This window comes from Pongo pygmaeus, chromosome Y (assembly GCF_028885625.2).
Source record: "Pongo pygmaeus isolate AG05252 chromosome Y, NHGRI_mPonPyg2-v2.0_pri, whole genome shotgun sequence".
NCBI classification, from domain to species: domain Eukaryota; kingdom Metazoa; phylum Chordata; class Mammalia; order Primates; family Hominidae; genus Pongo; species Pongo pygmaeus.
Window position 1 is genome coordinate 29,924,975 of NC_072397.2, and position 22,101 is coordinate 29,947,075.

General features: G+C 33.0%; 1 non-coding gene across 1 annotated transcript; it reads left to right on the forward strand.

The window, feature by feature from the left end:
• The first annotated feature begins 8,633 nt into the window (after window positions 1-8,633).
• On the forward strand, window positions 8,634-8,793 carry LOC129025993 (U1 spliceosomal RNA). The gene has a single exon (XR_008497378.1). It is a non-coding gene; the product is annotated as a U1 spliceosomal RNA (small nuclear RNA).
• The last annotated feature ends 13,308 nt before the right edge of the window (window positions 8,794-22,101 follow it).

A 22,101-nucleotide genomic window follows, 5' to 3' on the forward strand; every position in this document is an offset into this window, starting at 1 on the left:
ATTTGATCTTTGTCAGGAAACTGGCCTTTTGAAGTAACTCCCTTAGGCTGCACATCTTACCTTTCAGACCGCCTTTTCTCATCATGCAAGGAGGCAGCCTATATAATAGAAAAGTAAATAAAAATGTAATCTGAAATGTTTCCATCTACTTTCCATCTACTTTCAAATAAGTTGCTGTGCTACTAATAGAGATCATGACCTGGCAGGAATTGAGTTTTCTGTGATCAAATAGTCATTCAAGAAGAATGTTGCCAGTTGTTTATTTGGTTTGGTTTTTTATTTGTGATTTTATTGTTGTTCTTATGAAGTCTCACTCTGTTGTCCAGACTGGAGTTCAGTGGCATGATCCTGGCTCACTGCAACATTTTCTTCCAGGGTTCAAGTGACTCTCCTGCCTCAGTCTCTGGAGTACCTGGGACTACAGGACCAAATGCCATGTGTGATGTGTTTTTGTATTTTTAGTAGAGATGGGGTTTCACTGTTTTCATGTTAGCCAGACTGGACTCAAACTCCTGACCTTAGGTGATTTACCTGCCTCTGCTTTCCAAAGCCCTCAGATTACAGCCATGAGCTGCAGCGACTGTCCAAGGTACTTGACTTTAATGTAACAATCCAAAAATAAATTTCAGAGTGAAGATATGTTAGACAGATTTAAAACTAACATATTCTGCAGTTGGAAATGATATGTGATAGGACACACATTCACATTAATTCTTTTATACATTTAGAGATATTATAAAAATGTATATGCAGTGTACACAGGAGTACTCAAGAAGCCAAGAAAACACATGTGTGGTGCTTAGTGTTGCATATATGCTTCTGCCAGTGGCTAGGAATAGTGGTCCTGCTGATTATTTCCTTTCCCTTGGAGAGTAAACCGTTGATAATTATATTTGGAAAAAGTTGTCAGTCAGTTTTTAGGAGAGTTGTCAGAGAAAATCCAGGATTACATTAACATTTGTACTCATCCTTTTAGATGCATCAAAGGTCTCTGTTGAAGCAATAAAAAAATTGAACAGACCATGGATACACACTCATATCAATGTAGAACTTTGGTCATGGCAGTGCTTTATTTGTATTATATATTGGAATTCATATTGATGCTTGTTTTGTGGGTGAAGGCAAAGTGGAGGAAGTCACAGAACTTTTATAAAAAGTTTGGAATTGCCCTGGGCATGGTGGCTCATGCCTCTAATCTCAGTATTTTGGGAGGCAGAGATGATACACCACAGGAGGCTGGGAATCATCTCTTTGTTCCTATAACAAGATCTTACTGTAAAATATGTAATGTCCATTGAAAACCAGGTTATACAACCTGTTCTAATGCTAAGCACTTGAACAATTTTGTTCCACTCTGAATTAACTTTAAGCAAGTAATTCTAAGGTTTTGTCTTGTGTCCTTGTGTGAAATAGCTACCATCATTTTTACCCCAATTATTTGATTCTTACAATAAAGATATTTGTTCAAGATTGTGGTAGTTTAATATTCATTTTTAAAGTGCTGCCAACCACAGCTGTTTTTGTTCTATTTCCCCTATCGGTAGTGTCCAAACTAATATGATGTCTTAACCTGTTAGGTAGCACTCATATTAAAACAAACTAAATCCAAGAGCTATTGGTGTAGAAAAAGTAAAACTCATCTAGAAATCTGGAAGTAATTTCAGCAAGCACATATTTTTTAATATGGTTGTTCCTGCCCTCAATGAGCATAAAATCCTGAGGATTATGATGAAATCCAACCAAGAGCAGCAGAGTGAGTGACAGCAGGAAGACATGGCTGAGGTGCATGACAGTGGCACTCTGAATATAACCTTTCCTCCAGGCTAATGAAAGTGAGGTGGAACTAGTAATCCACATCCTGGGTGTATATTAGTAAAGTTAAGTGACAAATTTCATGTGCGGCCAATTCTTTGAAGGAGCTGGAAGGAAAGTGGAGCATTAAGTGGGACCTCATATGTTGGCTGCAGAGAAAAGTATCACAGGTGTGAATCTGTGCAGAAGAGCACTGGTGCACATGGGTAGAAATATGAGCTGATAGATAGGAGCTGATCATGAGGAAAAATAAGCTGGCAAAGCTTGGATCTACTAGGCAATGTCCCTTGAAGGCTCTTTAACATGAGGAAAGAATGAAGTCAGTCTTAAAATCAGGCTCCCCTTAGCACATGTACGTTAGGACTAAGCTTGTTTTCTTCTTAGTGCTCCAAAAGTGATCCAGAAGAAATGTGCATATGGAGTTTCATTCTTTTGTCATAGCCAAAATTTCCTAGGATACTTCCTTTGGCATGGACAGAGATACTGTTGATCTCTGTTTTCCCCATGCTGTACTTGTGATCTTTAACTTTTCAGTCACTTCAACACTTCCTGGTTGTTGGTCCAGAGTTCTAGAAAGCACTGACTGTCCAGACACCACCTTTCACTGGGTACCACACTGGGGCATTTCTCTACTTATCAATTTACTACTCGGTATTACATGTTTATTGCAATAAAAGTTACATGGTGGTGTCTTCATATAAAAGTGAAAACTTAGGTTTATACAGAAACCTAAATAATTTTGTTCTAAGATAAGAAACAGTGGGAATGTTTTATCTTCAACTAGGAAACTTTCCCCAAAGATGAAAGTTAACAAAAATATTTATTTAATTGGAATGCAATTGTTATTTTGTATCCTCTACTCAGAACACTGTAATTATTACTTATGTTATTAAATGCACATGTGTCTATTCTTCAAGTTCTGTAGTTAGCCTTTTTCCATAAACTGAACTCTCTGTATGGAAAAGCTTTCCATTCTTAGCTTGCATCTAGCTGGATATATGACAGACTGTATGGAGCAACTTCTGTACCACTGGGAACCACACTTTGTTCACACTGTGGAGCATCATTTATGGTTCTTCTGTCCAGGGTAGCTCTGCAGATGCTTCTGACTGCTCCTGCTCCCACACTCACCACCTGCTTTGTTCTGCCACCATTTTCTATTGTATTTTTTATCAAATGTTTCCAGATGGCAATATTGGGTGGGGCCAGGAAGAGAAATGTTTTGATGTAAGTTTTCAAAACTCCACTCCCTATATGACAGCCACCTCCCCTCATCCATCATGTCCTTTGATACCTCCATCACTCCCCAGTGGCAGGTCTCATCCACATTCAGTCCAAGCTTCGGTTGCTTCCATAGAATCAGATAGTTACCGACTGCAGAGAATGTGAACATCCACAAGAGGCCACAATTTGCTTTATCAAGTCTGATCATTGCGGCAAGGATTTTTTTTGAAACAAACACAAAAATCCTAGAAAGCAAATCACTAAACAATGTTCAGTAATAGAGGAGACACTAAGTAAATACGTGGCATAATAAAGATGGCTTGATTTACCCTCTGCCAAAGTACAATCCTTCTTAGTATTTCCTCTGAGAGTGATGAGGTTACCTTCTGTCTTGTGTGAAAAAGAAATGGTTTAACTTCAACTAGTAGACTTTCCACAAGGGTGAAGAAAGTAACACAAATATTAACTATCCCATTAGTGGAATTGTAATTTTGTATCCTCTACACACACATTATATTTCTTAAATCAGTCATCAAATGCAGATTTGTCTTTTCTCCAAGTTCAGGAGTTAGCCTTTTCCTTAAAGCTGAACTCTGGGTATGGAAAGGCTTTTTATTCATGGAGAGCTTCAATTTAGCAGGACGTGGGACAGACAGTATGAAGCAACTCTTGTGCCACTGTTGGCCCTCCCTCCTCCTGGGGCTCTGAAACGTGATATATGATGGTAGAAGCTCATGAATGGCATACAAATGATGGAGTAATTGCTAGTGAGTATAATTCTAATGCTATGTAGAATGAAAATAAAAAAGGTTAAGTCATTTTGAAAAGAATAAAGAAGTAAATTAAATAAGAATGCTTTACAAATGCAGTACATGCTAATCTTTGATATCTAACATTATTGTTTTAGGAAATCATTTTGTTTCACCAAGAATACAATACTAATTGCCTAAAAATCATGTACATATAAAGAGTAGTATCTGATTTTTCCAGGAAAAAAATCCAAGTCTGAATTCTATAATAGTCAAGTTTCTTATTTTAATTATAATTAAAGTCTTGGTCATCTCATTTATTAGCTCTCTAATTTACATATGAAAATCAAAGAAACATTTTCAGAAACCATTACAGTTTATAAATGTAAAGTGCCATTATTGAGCAAATATATTACTCTATGAGTGGATTTGTCCCATCTCCCATCAACTAATGACACAGCTATATAAACTTGTTGAATTTTATTAGTAAGTAATACACTGTTACAAACACTAATTCTCTTCTCCATGTCCATGTTGATTTTGTGTATACATGTGAGTGGTTAGAATGTGTCTGCCTAATCTCTAACACTCAACAGAAAGATGAGCTAGAGGTCACATTTATATGAATGACTGACTCAGACAATTAGCAGATCATTTTAAGTAACTTGTTAAAATCACAAATATTTTACTATCTAAAATTAAGTTCTATGGTCATACATTTCTGTAATGAATGTGTTATTTGTATTATTAATATATACCTTCAGGAGAAAATAAATTTTACCGTTTACTCTTCCTGCTCTGACGACCTCTGTACTTTCTTTTTCTCAGCCTAGCCTGACTACATCTGAGATGCTGGGATAATTTTAGTAGAGTAGGAGCATATATTATACAAATGTAAACACAATACTTATTTTTAAAGTAAAAGTATCAAACTTAAGAACTCACAAAAACTTTGTTTTGCACAATTTAACTTCAGATTTTAGTTGCTCATGACAACGCATGGTCGGTTTATGATATAACCTAAGTTTAATTTTAATTGCCAAAGTTCAGTATGGTTCAGTATATATTTGTACATCTTAAGGCATTTAGGTAGTGTGTTTTAGGTTTTAGGAATTCTTGCATTTGAGAAAACTGAGTCAACACATTTGCATCGCTTTGTGTACCATTACCTGTAAGGTTCCCGAAAGTACTCAAGAATCAAACTTGCTAATGTCTCTATGAAGAGAAATGGATATTCTCTTTAAGGGTGAAGGATACATGAATGCAGACTGAAATAGCTTCCCTCAATTAAGTCTTTATTGCATCAGAAATTGAGTTACATACCAATCTTATTTTAAAAAGTATTGCTTAATTGATCTTTTTCAATTTCAGATAAAGTATTTTGAATGTGTCTTAATTATGATTTTGAAAATACAGTACTGAATAAACAGCTCAGGTAGGATACAAAGCATCATAATAAAAAATACAATACAAAGTGATCTGCCTATTATAGGGTGTATGTGACTTAGATTTGGAGAGTAAAAAGCATCTTGCAGTTGAAAAGGGTTGCTTTGTTAAGTTGATTTTTTTTTTAAGTATACAGTGGGTCCAGACTTAGTATTGACATAACTTGGCTTTTTAGTAATTATGTGAGATATTCCGTGTGACTTGATAAACCATCAGAGGATAACAAGGGGCATATATTAGTAACATCTCACTGTCTATAGCATAGAAAATTTCACAATAGACCACAGTAAGGAAGTATTCAAAATTGTCTGTAGAAAAAAATTGTAGGTGCGCTATAGTAGGAAAGCTGGCAATGTAGAACATATGTGTGGACAGATTTATGAGCTCTTAATGAGTTAGAATAGGCAGTTGTTAGCAATTGGATATTTGAGAAAGTGGGGTAGGAAAGAGATGTTAACACCTATGTCCTGGGTGTGATTTGATAAGCTGAGAGAATAGTAATGCAATTTACTGATAGAAAAAAAGGGAACTTGTTTGAGCAGGTTGCATTTTAAACATATGGGACACTAAATAAAAAATTGTAATGGGGAGTTGGATACATATGTCCAGAATTTGGAATCATCTAAAAGCATACATGTGTTGCTACAGAAGTAACAATGAAAAACAGTCATAGAAAGTAATGTCATAGAATGGAAACTTTTTTGGAAAAGTTAATGTTGTCATGGCAGACAACATTAAGTTATCCAAAGGCAGTCTGTAGGATCTAAGTAGTTAGACTATCAGTATGTAAGAAAAAGAGCTTTATTTCTTTTTTATTTTTTATTACTATTATTTGTGTGTGTGTGTGCATGTGTGTGTAAGAGGAATTCTTGCTGTCTCACCCAGACAGGAGTGCAGGAGTGGAATCTCAGCTCACTGAAACCTCTGCCTCCTGGGGTCAAGCAATTCTCTGCATCAGCCTCCTGAGTAGCTGGGATTACAAGTGCTTGCCACCATGCCTGGCTAATTTTTGGTTTTTAGAAGAGATGGGGTTTCACAATCGTGGCCAGACTGGTTTCGAGAAAAATTATAATTTTAAAGAACTATGTTTGTGCTAAACACAAATCTTTAGCATTCTTCTAGAATTCTTAGTTGTGTCATCTGCAGTAAAATAAGCCTAAGAATTGCACCAGAATTAGTTGCCCAACTAATTAGTTGCCCAAGGAGATTCAAAGTTTTATTGTTATAGGTTTCTAGAAACAATCAGACTATATATCTGGAAATTCTATACACACATGCCCACACACAAACACACAATTTTCACTCAATAGACATTATAATAAGCACACTGAAAATCTGATAATAAAATAATTAAAAAGCTGTAGAACACAATAATTAAAGGCAAAAGATAATTTTAAATTTAAAACAACTGAAATATTAGATTTTAACAATTAAAATTTTCTAATTGTTCTTTGGTCCACCATCATAGATTTCAAGAAGATAATTAATGTTGCACGAATGACATTGAGTTCCCTATCAATGAAATTTAATTTATACCATTTTAAAAATTGTTTGTATTCATATATTGTTTATTATGTAACTTCTTCTATTTGCTCTAAAGTAAGGCTAGATCACATCTTAGCCTCATCTCATCCAAGGAGGTGTTTACAGTAAAGGTATACATGTTGACATAATGTGGAATATAGTTGATGTGGATTAATGTGGGTTTCATGTATAAATTTATTATTCTCTTTATTAAGGTAGGCTTGAAATGTTTTGTCTAATGAACATTTAGTCTATTCAATAGGCAGTGTTCAACAGATATATATCAGCATCTGCTGAGTACCAACACTGTTCAAGGCAGCAGATAACAATATAGGCAAAGATAATATTAATCCAAATTTCACATGAAAACTTTTGATACTATTAATAATGTGGCAAATGACATGATTTTCACTTTATTATAATTTTTAAGAGAATAAGAATATGAAATGTGTATTGTTTAAGTGTTAGAAGAAGCCTATCCATGTTATTCTTTACCTGAAATTAGATTATAAAAATTACCTTTTTCAAAAGAAATATATATTATAGATGTTCCTATGGCAAAAAGAAAAAAAACCTGGACTCTGACTTGGAATATAATATCATTTTATTAAATAAGATACATAGTAGAGAGAAAAAAACTATTTTATTTATCTGTCATGGTAATGACAAAAAAGACAGAGGTCTTTTTTGTGATTTTTAATATTGACTCCTAAGAACAGTAAACAGTTGGCAGTGTAAATATGTTGCAATTTAGCCAGCTGTGAAAGAAAATGACTGATCATTAGTAAATCAGGCAATTTTTATTGTTGCCATTGAAAATTGTTGTACTCATCGTGTGTGTTCTTTTACTGTCAGAAATGAAATCAATTTTGTACTGCCAATTAATATCACTGTTTTATTATCATGGGATTCTAGCTTTACATTCTAAAATGTGGTCTCTAAGAAATGAGTAAAAACCAAGTAAGTTTTGTTTTTTCTTTAAAAAGGAAGTCATAAAATGCTACTCACATTTAGTAAAAATAATGAGGTGAGTGGGACATGGTGGTGCATTTGTCTAATCCCAAGTAGTTGGAAGGCTGAGGCAGGAGTGTTCCTTGAACCCTGGAGTATGAGGCCTCATTGAGCTATGAGCTATCATCTTGTCCCTGTAGTCCAGCCTGGGCCATGGAGCATAATCTTAAGTATAGAATAAAAAAAAGAACTGTGAAAAGTAATATAGCATTACAGTTTTTAATTCGCTTGTAGTAATTCATGGATAGTATATTTAACCAAAATATTTTAAATTGGTCATACACCAAGAGGTCAGATATTTGGGTCAGATTGCTAACTAGCTCCTCAACTGGCTAAATCTGTAACAATTGGTGAAGTATTTGTTCTAACTGTAATTGATATTTTATTTGTTAAATGGATTTACTAATGCTACCCGCTTAGGAAACTAACTGATATTGATTAGATTACCTCAAAAACTTGTTCTGAATGACACATATTAGGCAGTAAAATATTAGCTACTACTACATATTATAAATTATTTTCTTCTGCTTATTTTTAAAGATCATAGTGCACATGATAAAATTCCAGAAGACCGAGAATGGCTGTTATATACAATAGAACACTGTAAGAGTCACTATCAAAAATGAGTATATCAGTGCATAAAATGTATGGTAGGTTTATTTAGCAGTCATTTCATTGTTTATCATAGTGTTTTTTCTTACAATTTTGTAGAAGCCTCTGTCAGAATTAAGAACTCTTTTAGAAAAGAATAATCATGGATGATTGAAATTAACATTTTAAGCTGATACTGAAAATTATTCTGAATTCTATTACATTTATATTTGTATTTTCTTTCGAAGGCTAATGGAAGTCTTAAAAAGAAAATGGATACTTCCCTGCCAGGGGAGACACCATGATCACGAAGGTGGCTTTCCCAAGGCAAGGCGGATCTATTGCACTCTAGATGGGCTGACCCATGAAATTTCCCCAAATGTGGGAAACTCAACTGCATAATTTGTGGAAGTGAAGGATTGTGTTTGTGCTTTCACATGGGAAAAAAAAAGAAAGAAAATTGAGTCATTTAGTGTATGTAGAAAATTGAAAGGGAACCATATACTGGAAAGAATTAAATATGCCTACAAAAATTGTTGTCCTCCAGTAAAAAACAATAAAACATCAAATTGTTATTTAGAAAAATCAAATAGTGCTAGGATGACACTTGCAAATGCTTGAGAACTTTGTCTAGATGAGGTGGCTGGGGGAAGACCCCAAAGTTCAGCAACTATATCTGGGAGAAAGAGAAGTAATTTTTAAATGTGTAAGCCAATGTTTATGTATTAATATTGCCCTTAAAAATATTTATTTTGTGAAATGATTAGCAATGGTTTGTTTGTTCTTAAAAAGTAATTTCCTTTTGGAAGCAGCTTGTGTGAAATGGGCTAAAAACTATGTAGCTAAAATAATTCAGAATTTTTCCCTAAATTATAAATCATTTGCAGGAATTGTAAAGATGTTATAGCTGTCAGCTTTCTTGCATTTCTTAAAAGTTTATTCTAAAGAAGAAAATAAAATATAAGTTATAAAGTTACTTTTATAATCAAATTGTCAATCTTTTTAAATATTTAGAATTTGGAGCCAGTTGACCATGATGTTTTAGATGGGCATAAGACCTCTCCAACAGAAGATGCTCCATTATATCCTCATTCAACAGGCTCTATGTATCAGCAGGTTAAATAATAATAATAATAATTTTCTTTTTCAAAACTCATTTTGATGATTTACTTATATGGTCTTCAATTATTATTTTATTACATATTTTGTAACTTATCAGCTGTGACTGCAAATTAAAAAAAAAATTTCTAGGACAGCTATGGCAAGATGATCGGAGGAAGAATAGTTTAAGTGGGATCATGTTTTATTTTACCCTTGTGATATTTTCTTTGTAATTAGGTGCTACCTTGTCCTAGTTCATAAAAATGTGTGATATTTCAATAAGAGCATAATTTATTTAGTCTTTCTCAAAATCCAGTGGCAGTAAAACTTAACGATTTTACCAGCTTTAATATGAAATTTACTGTAAAGAACAAATACTGACCAAAAATATAAATACAATCCATTCATGAGCACTTCTAAGTTAAAAAAAAAAAAATCGTGTTAAAATATTCTGGGAAGACTAGCCACAATGTGAGTAATGCAGTTTTCTTTTCTCTTTTCTCTTTTCTTCCCTCTTTTCTCTTTTCTCCCCTTCCATTCTCTTTCCATTTCTTTTCCTTCCTACATTCCTTCCTTCCTTTCTTTATTTCTTTCCTTTCTTTCTCCCTTTCTTCTTTTCTTTCATTTGTTCTTTTGATAGAGTTTCACTCTTGTTGCCTAGGCTGAAGTGCAATGTTTGTGATCTTGGCTCACTACAACTTCCACCCCCCGAGTTCAAGTGATTCTCCTGTTTCATCCTCCGAAGTAGCTGAGATTACAGGCATGCATCTGGCTAATTTTGTATTTTTGGTAGAGACAGTGTTTCACTGTGTTAGGGTGTTCTGGATCTCCTGAGTTCACAATCCACCCACCTCCGCCTCGGTCTCTCAAAGTCCTGGGATTACAGGTGGTGAGTCATTGCACCCGGCCAGGTTAATCATTTAAAGCTTGTCTTGTGCTGTAACATTTAGCATGACTTCCCATCAAGTTCATGTAGCCAAGGGATGGAATTACCTAAATTACAACAGTTGCCCAGAATAACAGCTGTATTGCTCAGAAACCTTATTTTTTATCACCAGAAAAAATATAAAATGGTGAAAAATGTAAAAACAATAAGATTTTAATTCTACACATTCTTCACATTTAATGTTTGATAGTTTAATTTCTTGTTGAGATAAAGAATATGGATAGATTTTAATAGAAATTCTAAAATATTAAAACCAATATGCACAATTTTCATATGTCACAATGTGTGAAGCATAGTAGATTATATATTTGTGCTTGGAGCACTTTTGTGGTAGAATTTATTAAGTGATGCCTCTAAAATTTGGTTTCATCTTATTCCAGTGAAGTGCATATTATCAGAATCCACAGTACGTTGAAGCACCATTGTGCCAAGATTTCTGACTGCTTTGCTAGCCAGTCAAAATTTTCCTTGAAAGCAGTAAGTCTCCTAGTGTATTTCTATATTATTTTAAAGCTTTTGTTGTTAGATATAGGGTTTACTGAAGATATAATCGCCTTCTAATTTTAAATAATTCATATAATTTTTTATTTGATGTAATATCTCAACACCCATTGTTGGAAACAATAGGATATGAAGTGTGTTGTGTAGCTTGAGGAACAGCAATTTGTTTGTTCAAATTGGTTAGAATATACTATGTTTTTATCTTTTTATAGTAGATAAGCAGTAGCATCAACCACTATGAATGCAAAATGCAGTCTACCTTAGTCAAGACTTATAAATACACCATTAGGGCTACTGGTGTTGGTACATTGTAATCCAACTATGTTATGGCCCTTCCTAGTTGGCCTATTGTTATTTGCAGTCTATGTTTCTCTTCTGGCCTAGACTTAGATTTTGGAATTTCTGTTCCTTAGAGAGTGTAAGAGAAATATGTGTAGATTAATTTTATCTCTGTATTACTGTTGCATCTCTATAAGTTTGCTACCTCAAGTGAATGCATCATGTTTTCCTGGTTCTAATCACCTCCCAATCATCCTGGAGAGGATTCTTCAAATGGAAATCAACATGTCCTTCTTTAATGCACCCCTTAAATTATTACTGACATATTTGTGTAAACAGCTTTCCACATCTAAACTTCTAGTTATTTTGAAATCTATAACAAATTATTCATACCTATATTCTCCCTCCTATACAATCAAACTTTAGAACCTATTCCTTCTAACTGTATTTTTTACCCATCAACTAACTCACTTATTTGTTTGCTCAATATCTTTCACAGTCTATAATAATCTGTCATTCTATTTTCTACCTCCGTGAGATCATCTTTGTTATTTCTCACATATAAATAAAAAGATGCAATCTTTGTCTTTATATTTCCTGGCTAATTTCACTTAACATAATGTCCTTTATATGAAGCCTTTTTCTGAGTATTGTTTAGTCAATTTATTGAGGTTTTTATGAAACTGAAATAATCACTTTCATAAAGTTTACCTTAACTGTTACCAAAATTCCTTGGGTACATAGGACTGTAGTTTGGAAACAGCTAAATGAACAAAGATGTCTTGAGGCTGTCTTAGGACATTAATATTGTACTCTTTTCTATCTCTTATCTTACTTAGCTTTGGTTTGTCTTCAAATTAATAAAACTATTCTAGTAAATTATCTTGGGTACCAACATTAAAGCCAAAAGAAATCAGTAATGCACTAATTTAACTTTATAAATACAAGGAAAGATGTTACAACAAATACCAAATGTTACTGAATAAAGTGATATACTGTTTGGGCTCCTAATTTTCAAAGCACTTAATTTATTTATTAATTTTTATGATTATTGCTTATTTCAAACATGGACTATTATAACTGAGTTCACAGAAAAGTTATTATAAAAGAGTAATAAAATAATAATATACACTGGATGTAATACAGTAAAGTTTGGTCAAGTGGGCATTAGTAAAGACAAGTGAGTCCTCTGCCATGAGTAACTTTGGGGGAATAAGTACAGATTGGGGAGTAAGTTACATAGTCTTTCTAGGATTCAGAATTTTCTTTTGAGAATAATGCATTTTCCAAATTACATAAGATTATTTACATGATTAAATCAGAATTACTAACACTCAATAAATATGCCTATTAACCATAGTTGTGGAAGGAAGGGGAGCATAGACAGAAGCTCCAAAACTCAAAAGATGTTTGTAGCCATAAATCAAAATACTGTTTGTTTACAAGTATCTAAGAAATTTCTGTAAGCTTTTAATTGTGTCTTAGGTTTGTGACAAAGAAAGAAACAATACCTATGTCCTGCCTTGGAGAAGCTGATTGCATAGAAAAAGAAACAAGGCAGATATATGTTCCACAGAATGTTGCCAAGACAACATAAAGCAAAAGCAACCAAGTACAAAGGTGAGATATCTAATTTGCAATTTTATTTTCTGTCTGTTTCATTTGCTTCTTGCTGGTATGATTAACCAACACTATATGTGTTAAATTCAACACCCTAGGAGTCATAAGGGCTATAGTACCGGAACTTACATTACAATTTTTCTTCCCATAGTGGCTGTTAAGGAAGTATTAGTGAACATCCCATATGAAGACTCTACTAAAAGTAAAGCTACCACGACTACGATGCTAGGATGATATAATTTACTGGATCTAGCAAAGAGAAAGAAAGTGTGTGTTTTGTAATCCTATATATGATAAGTGCTGAGAAACTAGTAGCCAAAAGACAAACTATTTCTGCCCACTGAAAGGAAAAAGAGAAGAAATTGTAGAACCATTTACTACAGTTATAATATTCTATTTTTTAAATTTAGTTTCTATCAATATCTGTACAGAAAAGTAAAAAAAAAAATAACAATAATAAAGATCTCGAGTATAAACATTACCAAAATTTAGGTATCCCATATTCTCTTATTTGGAGATGTATCCTAAATAGGTGACCTACCACTATGATCTAACTTTTTTACCGCTTTATATTCAAATGAATATCTTTCATAGGCAGTTTGATAATAATCCTTAACTAATATTTTTTACAAGTTCACATGACCTAATTTGAAGAAGAAATTTGTTTCTTTAGCAGAAAAAGCTCTCATTTGAGAAAAATATAGAGAGAATTTTAGAAAAAGCACAGCTTATGAAAGAGATAACATAAATATGTCAGTCATAGTATCTCAGAGATTTTAGCCATATTATGAAGAAGATCTTCCTGCATAATTCTTTTAAAGTACAGTAATTTCTGAGAGAAAAACAGTAGCTGCTATCAGAATCTTCAAAGTAATAAAAATTAATAATTAGAATTTACCTAACCGTTCTGCTTCTCATCTTTGAAAAAATCATTGTCTATATTTTGACCTATGCATTCAATTGCAAGAATACTGTTTCTGGTGGAAACTATATATATACATAAATTATATATATATAATATATAGTTTATACTATATATAATATAGTATATAATATATAATATATAATAATATAATATATTATATAATATATAATATATAATTAATACTATATATAGATTTATATAAAATATATGGATTTACATAATAATATATTTTATAATATATAATTATATATTATAAAATATATTATATATAATGTATATATAATATATATAATATAGTATATGTGGCTGTTGGATCACAGAATTCATGTGACAAGTAGCACCAGTATTTTTGAGTCCCACAAGTTTTTCTGGTGGGTGAGATCTAACAGAGAGCAGATATTCCCACTCAAAAAGTGCTGACAACCTGAGATAAGAAGAAAAAATAATGCTTGTAGTATGAAAATGATTCTGTCCACTTTTCTTTTCATCAAGTGACAAATTAATATTAACAACAACTCATTTATCAATACAGCCATCTTTGAATGAATATTTTAAATTTTGATATTAACAGCAAATCCAGTGACTATTCAGATTTTTAACTACAGATCCCTTATGTCCATATTTTAATGACATTATATCTGTTTGGTTTTTTTAAAAAATTTGTTTGTTTACAAAAATTTTTTGATTATATACATTAACTATGTCAATGCAACTGTAAATAAATTAACAAAAAAATGTGTTTTTATAAAGGAAACTCTTCTTTCTACATAGATCCCACAAGACAAATAAAGCTCTACCCTTTTTAGCAGTGAGTTTAGCTAGAAAATTCTGCAATGTGTTAGAAAATACACTCACACAGATAAAAACATAAACAAATATAACTTCACATTTTCCAATTAAAGATCAGTACAGAATGTGTTGTTAATTGTATTCTTAAACCTCAGTTTTCTCTTGAAATGAACTAAATTTTGTTATCATTTGTTAATTTACTTATATGACTTCACACCCTGAGTTTCTGTTCTGTGTAAGATTTGAACATTACTACTTACTTTGTTGGACAGAGGTGGATATTTAGAAGTAATACAATGCGCTCAAAATTTCTCTTCTCATATTATGATTTTTAAAGCCATACCTCTCTTAGAATTTAAATAAAATAACATTAAGCAACTTCAAGGCTTGGTTTATTAAAATATTTATCATGAATACATTTTAAATATAAATATTTTGTGCCATTAAATTTGGCTTCTTTTTACACTAAGGTTTCAGTATTTTTTAACATATGATTCAATAAAACTCAGTTTAGTTACCAACACCAAGTATAGGGGAACACTTAAGAAATACATATATTTTTAATTTAATATTGTCTGACATAAATGATTTTAAATATATACCTGGTAGCTAATAAAATGTTAAACTAGTTGATCAAAAACAAACTTAAAAAAGAGTTAATTTTTTTCTAAATGAAAATACACTTTCAAAGTAATCTCTTATTAATGAACAAAAACAGCTTTATAATTTAAAAACTCCCTAAGTATTCCTTTGTCTATATAATATATTGCATTCAAATTCAGGAGTTTGAGGTCAGCCTAGCCAACATGGCAAAACTCAGTCTGTACTAAAAATGTCAAAAAAAAAAAAAAAAAACTGCCAGATAGGCTGGCAGAGGCATGAGGTCCCAGTTACTCAGGAGGCTGACTCAGGACAATTGCTTGAACCTGAGAGGCAGAGGTTGCAGTGAACTGAGATCCTGCCACTCCAGGTTGAGCAACAGAGAAAGATTAAATCTCAACCCACTCACGTGCCAAAAATAATAAATAAATAAATAAATAAATAAATAAGAAAAGATCAATTTAACTGTGAATACATCAAGTATTGTTTATGCCAGTTCACCTGAGCAAGGACAAAAATCCATGTACTGATGGAACTTACATTTTCACTTTAGGGGAAAGTAGTGACAATATCTAGTGATTTTATTTTTATGTAAGAAGGATAAGGATTTTGGGTTCATTTATAAGCAAGTGAATAGCATAAGCTCAAAGGAGATTTGAGCAAACTTCTTGAAACAACAAGGAGCACAAAACCGCTGAAGTCACAGTGTATACTGAGGCTCTGAACAAGAAAGAGGATGGTAGAAGAAGATATGCAAATGAAAATAAGAAGAAAATAATATATGGTTGTTTGTTACATTATAAAGACCATGGTTTTAGCTTAGGAAAAAGGGGAGCTGGTATTGAATGTTCATAGGTAGAGTTACTTTTTAAGGTAAGGGCAACTTTCTATGTTTAAATAATAGTGATGGTATCATAACATTGGGAATATCCTGCAAATCGCTGAATGTGTACTTTAAAATGGTTAATTTTATAGTATCTGAGATATAATTCACCTAGTTGTAATAGTACTGATAGTGTAATACTTGTAATAGTGGAAGGTAGGAGATCAGTAAAGAGGCTGAGTTAATCAGATGAGAAATGTGGATAACCTGTATCTGGGTGACAGCAGGAAAAATAGGGAAAAGTGGTTAGATTCTGGACCTGTTTTAGAAGGAAAACATGCAGAATTTGAGGATTAATGGAAATGAGTAGATGAAAAGAAAAGCATCAAGAATGACCTTATAGATTTAGGCCTTTGCAACAGGATGTAATTACTATCAGATGAAATGGGATACACTTGGGGGAAGTTGTTTGGAAGGAGCACCAGAATTCAGTGTATAGCCTTGAGATCAAATTGCCTGTTAAACATGAGTATGTGCAATACAGCCATATATGATTTGGTCTTTGGTAAGAGAATGGCTGGAGATAACCATTTGGGACTCATAGTACCATTCAGAAATCCATCATACAGGAAGAGATAACTGGGAGATTGAGAACAAATTTATCAGGAATAGTTCCAGGAAGAGGGTGAATAAGAAGTAACTCATATTTGGCCAGGCCTGGTGACTTGCACCTCCAATGCTAGCACTTTGGGAGCTTGAGGCAGGCAGATGGCTTGATCCTAGAAACTCAAGTCCAGGCTGCGACACATGGGAGAGACCCCATTTCTACCAAAATTAGCTAGTCTGGGTGGCCTATAGTCACAATCACCCAGGAGGCTGATGAGGAAATGCCATCTGCGCATGGGAGTTTGAGGCTGCAGTGAGTTCTTGATTGCACCACTGCACTCCAGCTTTTACAACAGAGACAGACCCTGTCTCAGTAAACAAACAAACAACGAAGACAAGAAATTAAAAATATATATATATATAATATTTGGCAAAAAATTGATTATTTTAAGTATAGTATATTTGGTAGACTGTTGGGGATGAGTGCCTGACTGGTAAGGTAAGTGGAATTTTCAAGTGAGGGCATATTATCAATAGAAAAAAGTTCACCTGAAATTCAATATAACATTTTAAATTTAGCAATTAGTGTGTCACTGATGGTCTTTGAGAAAGGACTGTGACTTCATTGTTGTGGGATAAAACGTGAGACAGAAATATGAACTGATGGAAAGAAAATACCTAATAGAAATTCTCTGTTGAAATTAAAAGCAGAGAAAAATGTCAGTATCAAAAGAGACAGTTTCTGTTGTGGATCGTAAAATATGGAGTTTTTATATATGTGTGATAAGAAAATCAGGGCAGTGAAGAACAGAATAAAAGAAATTACATGAAAGAGGAAACGATCAATCACATTGATGGGTTGTGTCCAGGAGGATGTATTTTAAAATGTGATAAAGCTTTTTGTCTTTGAATAAATACGTGCATATAGTTAAAGGTGTGATTTAGATCAGAATAATAAACAACAGCAGTTGAGGAATTTAATACTCTACAGTATAAAACTTAACAAATTGGAGGAAAGGATGTTTATGGTATGTTATGAGAATAAAAGCAATGCAAAGAAAGTTCAGGAAATGAACATCTTATCAAATAAAAATAAAATAGATAACTTCTTGATTCTTCCCTCCCACTTTTTTAAACTACTACTTCTATTTTTCCCATTGATATATTTTAACAAATGACCAACATCTTCTGGGGAAATATTATGTTCTGTCTCTGTTAATTTGCATTATATTCTTACACATTTCATGCCTTTTTATTATATTAATAGAATTTTTAGCCAGAAAAGTTTTCTGTCTAAATTCCATTCCAATATTTACTTGATTTAAAAGTAAATCAAGTAATTTACTTTTAAAAGTACTGTTGCCTTTTATCTTCCTTTCTATTCATTTTTGTTGAATATTGCTTCCCACCGATAATGACTAATTGATCTTCACAATGTATCATTAATTTATCTGATAGTTTGTCTAGAAAGAACCTAATATGAGCTTCTTCATACCCTCCCCCAACAAAACAGAATTTACATCTTCTATAACCATGCAAAGTCTGGATTTCCTTTCTATTTAAATTGAAACTTTACTTGATTAATAATTTCATAGCATCAAGCCAAGAAACAGTATTTTAAATGCAAAATGACCAACATCTAACAATAAGTGGAACTTAAAGAGCTCACTGTTTTGTAGTCCTTTCCAAATCAGAAAAATCTGCTTGTTAGTTTTCTTAGTGTCATCACAGTTGCACTTGGCTTAGACCTTGTACGGTTTTGTTTTAGTCAATGTCAGCAGCAGACACTGGCTGCAGAGCACAAAAAGAAAACTTATGAGAAATATATCCCTTTCTTCTTACTACTTGAAGACAGGACAATCATCTTGTTGTTAAGAGGTAGTTAAGTCCTCATAGTAGTTTTATTGTCTATTTCCTTGAAACAATGTTTGCTGAAGAAATAATATGTCAATTTATTTGACATATTGACTAAATTATGTCAAATGCTTTAATTGACTGCATTATGTCAAATGGTGATTCAATATTTCCGAAACCAGATATATATTTTTTTATTGTGATTAGTGATCCATATTTACCTTTTTACATTTTCCATGAATAGTGAATTATACTGAATCTTGTTTTCTTCTATTTGGATTTGATACGGAACTATACTGGATTCACTGAAAAGAAGAGTTTGAATTAGCAGCATGCTAAGAATGGACACCGTGTTTGAAGAGACTGATAAAGAAATTACAAGAGGAGTTTCATCTTTGGAAGAAAAAATGGTCCTTGGGCACACACACCATATGAGCTTTACTTTCAGCATTCTCTGCTCAACTGTTCGGTGCTGTGGTGAGGCACCTATGCATTGTATATATCTGAAATTAAGTGAAAAGCTATTGACAGATTCTGATATCATTTGCCATGAACTTTATTACTGTGTAAGTACTTTTGGATAAAATTACCCTAATGTTTTTCAAAAAAGACTTTAGAAGAAATAAAGCCGCGTTACTTTTTTTGGCACGTTCTTCCTTTAGGATCTACAGTGAGGTAAGTGATACAAATATCTCTCATTCTGTTTCCAACAAGTAAATAGAATACAAATTGTTCACTAACAAGATTAAGGATTGGGTAATCATTGTTCCTCTAAGTGAAATGCATCCCTGTTTAGTTTTGTTTAGTTTTCACAATTTTGAAAATTTTCCTATTCAATTTTTATCAGTCATAATATATTGACAGTTTTTAAAAAATGAAAATGGGATTTAGTTAGTGGTTTTTTCTGCTCCTTTTAATATTATTCTCATTCAACTTAACGGGCATTCTAAATAGTAATGAGTGATATGAATATAAACTTACATTAAGGAATGAGGGTAGAGTGAGAGAGAAGAGAGTATGACTCAAAAATAATCTCACAAGTTTTATTTGTCAACTCATATGTTTTAACATGTTAGTAGTAGATTTTCTACTCATCCTTAAATTCAAAGCTGTGACTTAGAATACAAAAATGGAGCTAAACAATTCATTTCCATATGACTTCTGTCTGCTACTATACTGATTTTCACGAGTACTATAAATTTTGTAAGAACTAATTTCATTCAGATCTGCATTTAGACTTCCAAGATAGTAAAATGTATAAAAAATATATACATTTTATAGAATAAGGAGTCATTGGGGTAAGTATTACCTTTCTTTAAAAGGTAAGTGCAGAAGTTTATAAACACTGCAAAAATGTGCAATCTCATGATTTAATCTTCTATTCAAATAAAAAATGGTAATAGCTAGGCCATTAGTGACACCAGCAGGGTAATAAACCCTCCTGCAAAGCCAAGGCATTAATACCAGCGATAATGCATGAAGTGATTTTGGGCCATAATCTGGAGAAAATTTAAGTTTAATTGACTGAATCTCCTGAAAGAGAAGGACTTAGGCAGAAACAACAAAAAAATGAACAATACATTAGCCAGAAAGCTCAACAAATAAATAAGACACTTGAAAATATTAGAACCAATAAATCTCCATGTAGTAAAAACACACCTAGTTTTGTTGCTGTAGTTGTTGTTTAGAGACAGTGTCTGTCACCCAGGCTGGAGGGCAGTGGTGTGATCTTACCTCCCTGCAACTTCCAACTCCCAGGTTCAAGGGATTCTCCTGCCTGAGCCTCCCAAATAGCTGGGACTACAGGCTCACACCACCAAGCCCAGCGAATTTTTGTGTTTTTAGTAGAGATGGGGTTTCACTATATTGGCCTGTCTGGTCTCAAGCTCCCGACCAAGCGATCCACACACCTTGGCTTCCCAAAGTGTTGGGATTACAGGCATGTGCCATGATGCCTGGCAAAATTTTTCTTTGTTACAATGTTAATTTAAGAAATTTTATACATTTCTTAAATTTTTTGCAATAGGCTGAGCATGGTGGCTCACACCTCTAATCCCAGCACTTTTAAAGGCCAAGGCATACAGATCATCTGAGGGTGGCAGTTCAAGGCCTGCTTTGATGACATGGTGAAACCACCCCTACTACAAATACAAAAGTAGCTGGGTGTGGTGGCATGCCCCTGTAATCCCAGCTACTTAGGAGTTTGAGGCAGTAGAATCACTTGAACCTGGAAGGTAGAGGTTGCAATTCTGTGATGATGAGAAATGTTGACATATTTATATATAGTGTGTGTGTGTATATATATATATATACACACAGCAAAAGACACACACACACACTACACCTGTTAGCTGTGTATATGTATTCTTTGGTAAACAGAAGATACATATTTTTAATTGGGTTATTATTTTCTTGTTCTTTTAAATCTGTTTTTATTTCCTTGTACATTTTGATTAACCCCTTTTCTGATGGACAGTTGGAAAATATTTGCTCTCATTATATTAGTCTGGTGATTTATTTTATTTTATTTTATTTTTGTAAAGAATTTTTCTAGTATGATGTAACCTCACTTTTCTGTTTGTGCATTTTTTTTGCCTGCGTTGTTGAAGTCTTATCCAAAAAATATTCTTGCCCAGACCGAGGTCATTAAATGTGTTTTGTGATTTATTCTACTAGTTTCACAGATTGGTGTTGTCATTACATCTTTAATTTTAAATGTTTTAAAATATATATTCTTATAGGTCAGGTCTCACTATATTACCTAGTGTAGAGTGCAGTGGCATTAAGTGTTTCATGCTATAGGTTTGAACAGTTAGGCTTAGGTGATCCTCCCTGCTGGAACCCCTGAGTAGCTAAAATTATAGGGGCACTCCACTGCACTAATCTTTTTAATCCATTTGGGTTAATTTTTGTATTTGGTGAGAGATAGGGTTCTAATTATGTTCTTCTGCATATAGCTGTCCTGTTTTCCCAGCACCACTTATTGAAGAGACTGACATTTCCTCATTTTGTTTTCTTGGCACCTCTGCAGAATATCAGTTGGCTATACAGGCGTAGATTTATTTTTGCTCAGTGTGTTCTATTGTATTGGTTTATAACATTGTGACATCCCCAGTTCTATGGATTCAATCCCCAACCCCATTGACGTCTTCAGGATAGCTCTGGCTATTCACGATTTTTGTGGTTTCATATTTATTTAGCATTTTTTTTCAATTTCTGTGAAAAATGCCATTGGTGTTTTGATAGAGACTGCATTCAACTTGTGCACTTCTTTGGATCATATAAACATTTTAACCATATTACTTTTTCCTATCAATGAACATAAATATCTTTCCATTTATGTATGCCATTTTAACATTTTATTAGTGTTTCATAGATTTCAAACGCAGATTTTTTTTATCTCCTTGGTTAAATTTACTCCCTTTTATCCCCCATACCTATTATGAATAACATTGTGTTCTTAAATTTTTGGGGTTTTTTTGATATTTTGCTGTTAGTGTATGGAAATGCTATGCAATTTTATATGTTGAGTTTGTAAACTGAAACTTTACTTACCTTCTGTATTAGTTCTAACTACTTTTTACTTGTGTGTTTAAGGATTTCGATAGTATGTCATTAGCATATATGCACAATTTTACTATTTTCTTTCTAATTTGGGTAGCTTTTCTTACTTTCTCTTGTCTAATAGTTCTGGCTAAGG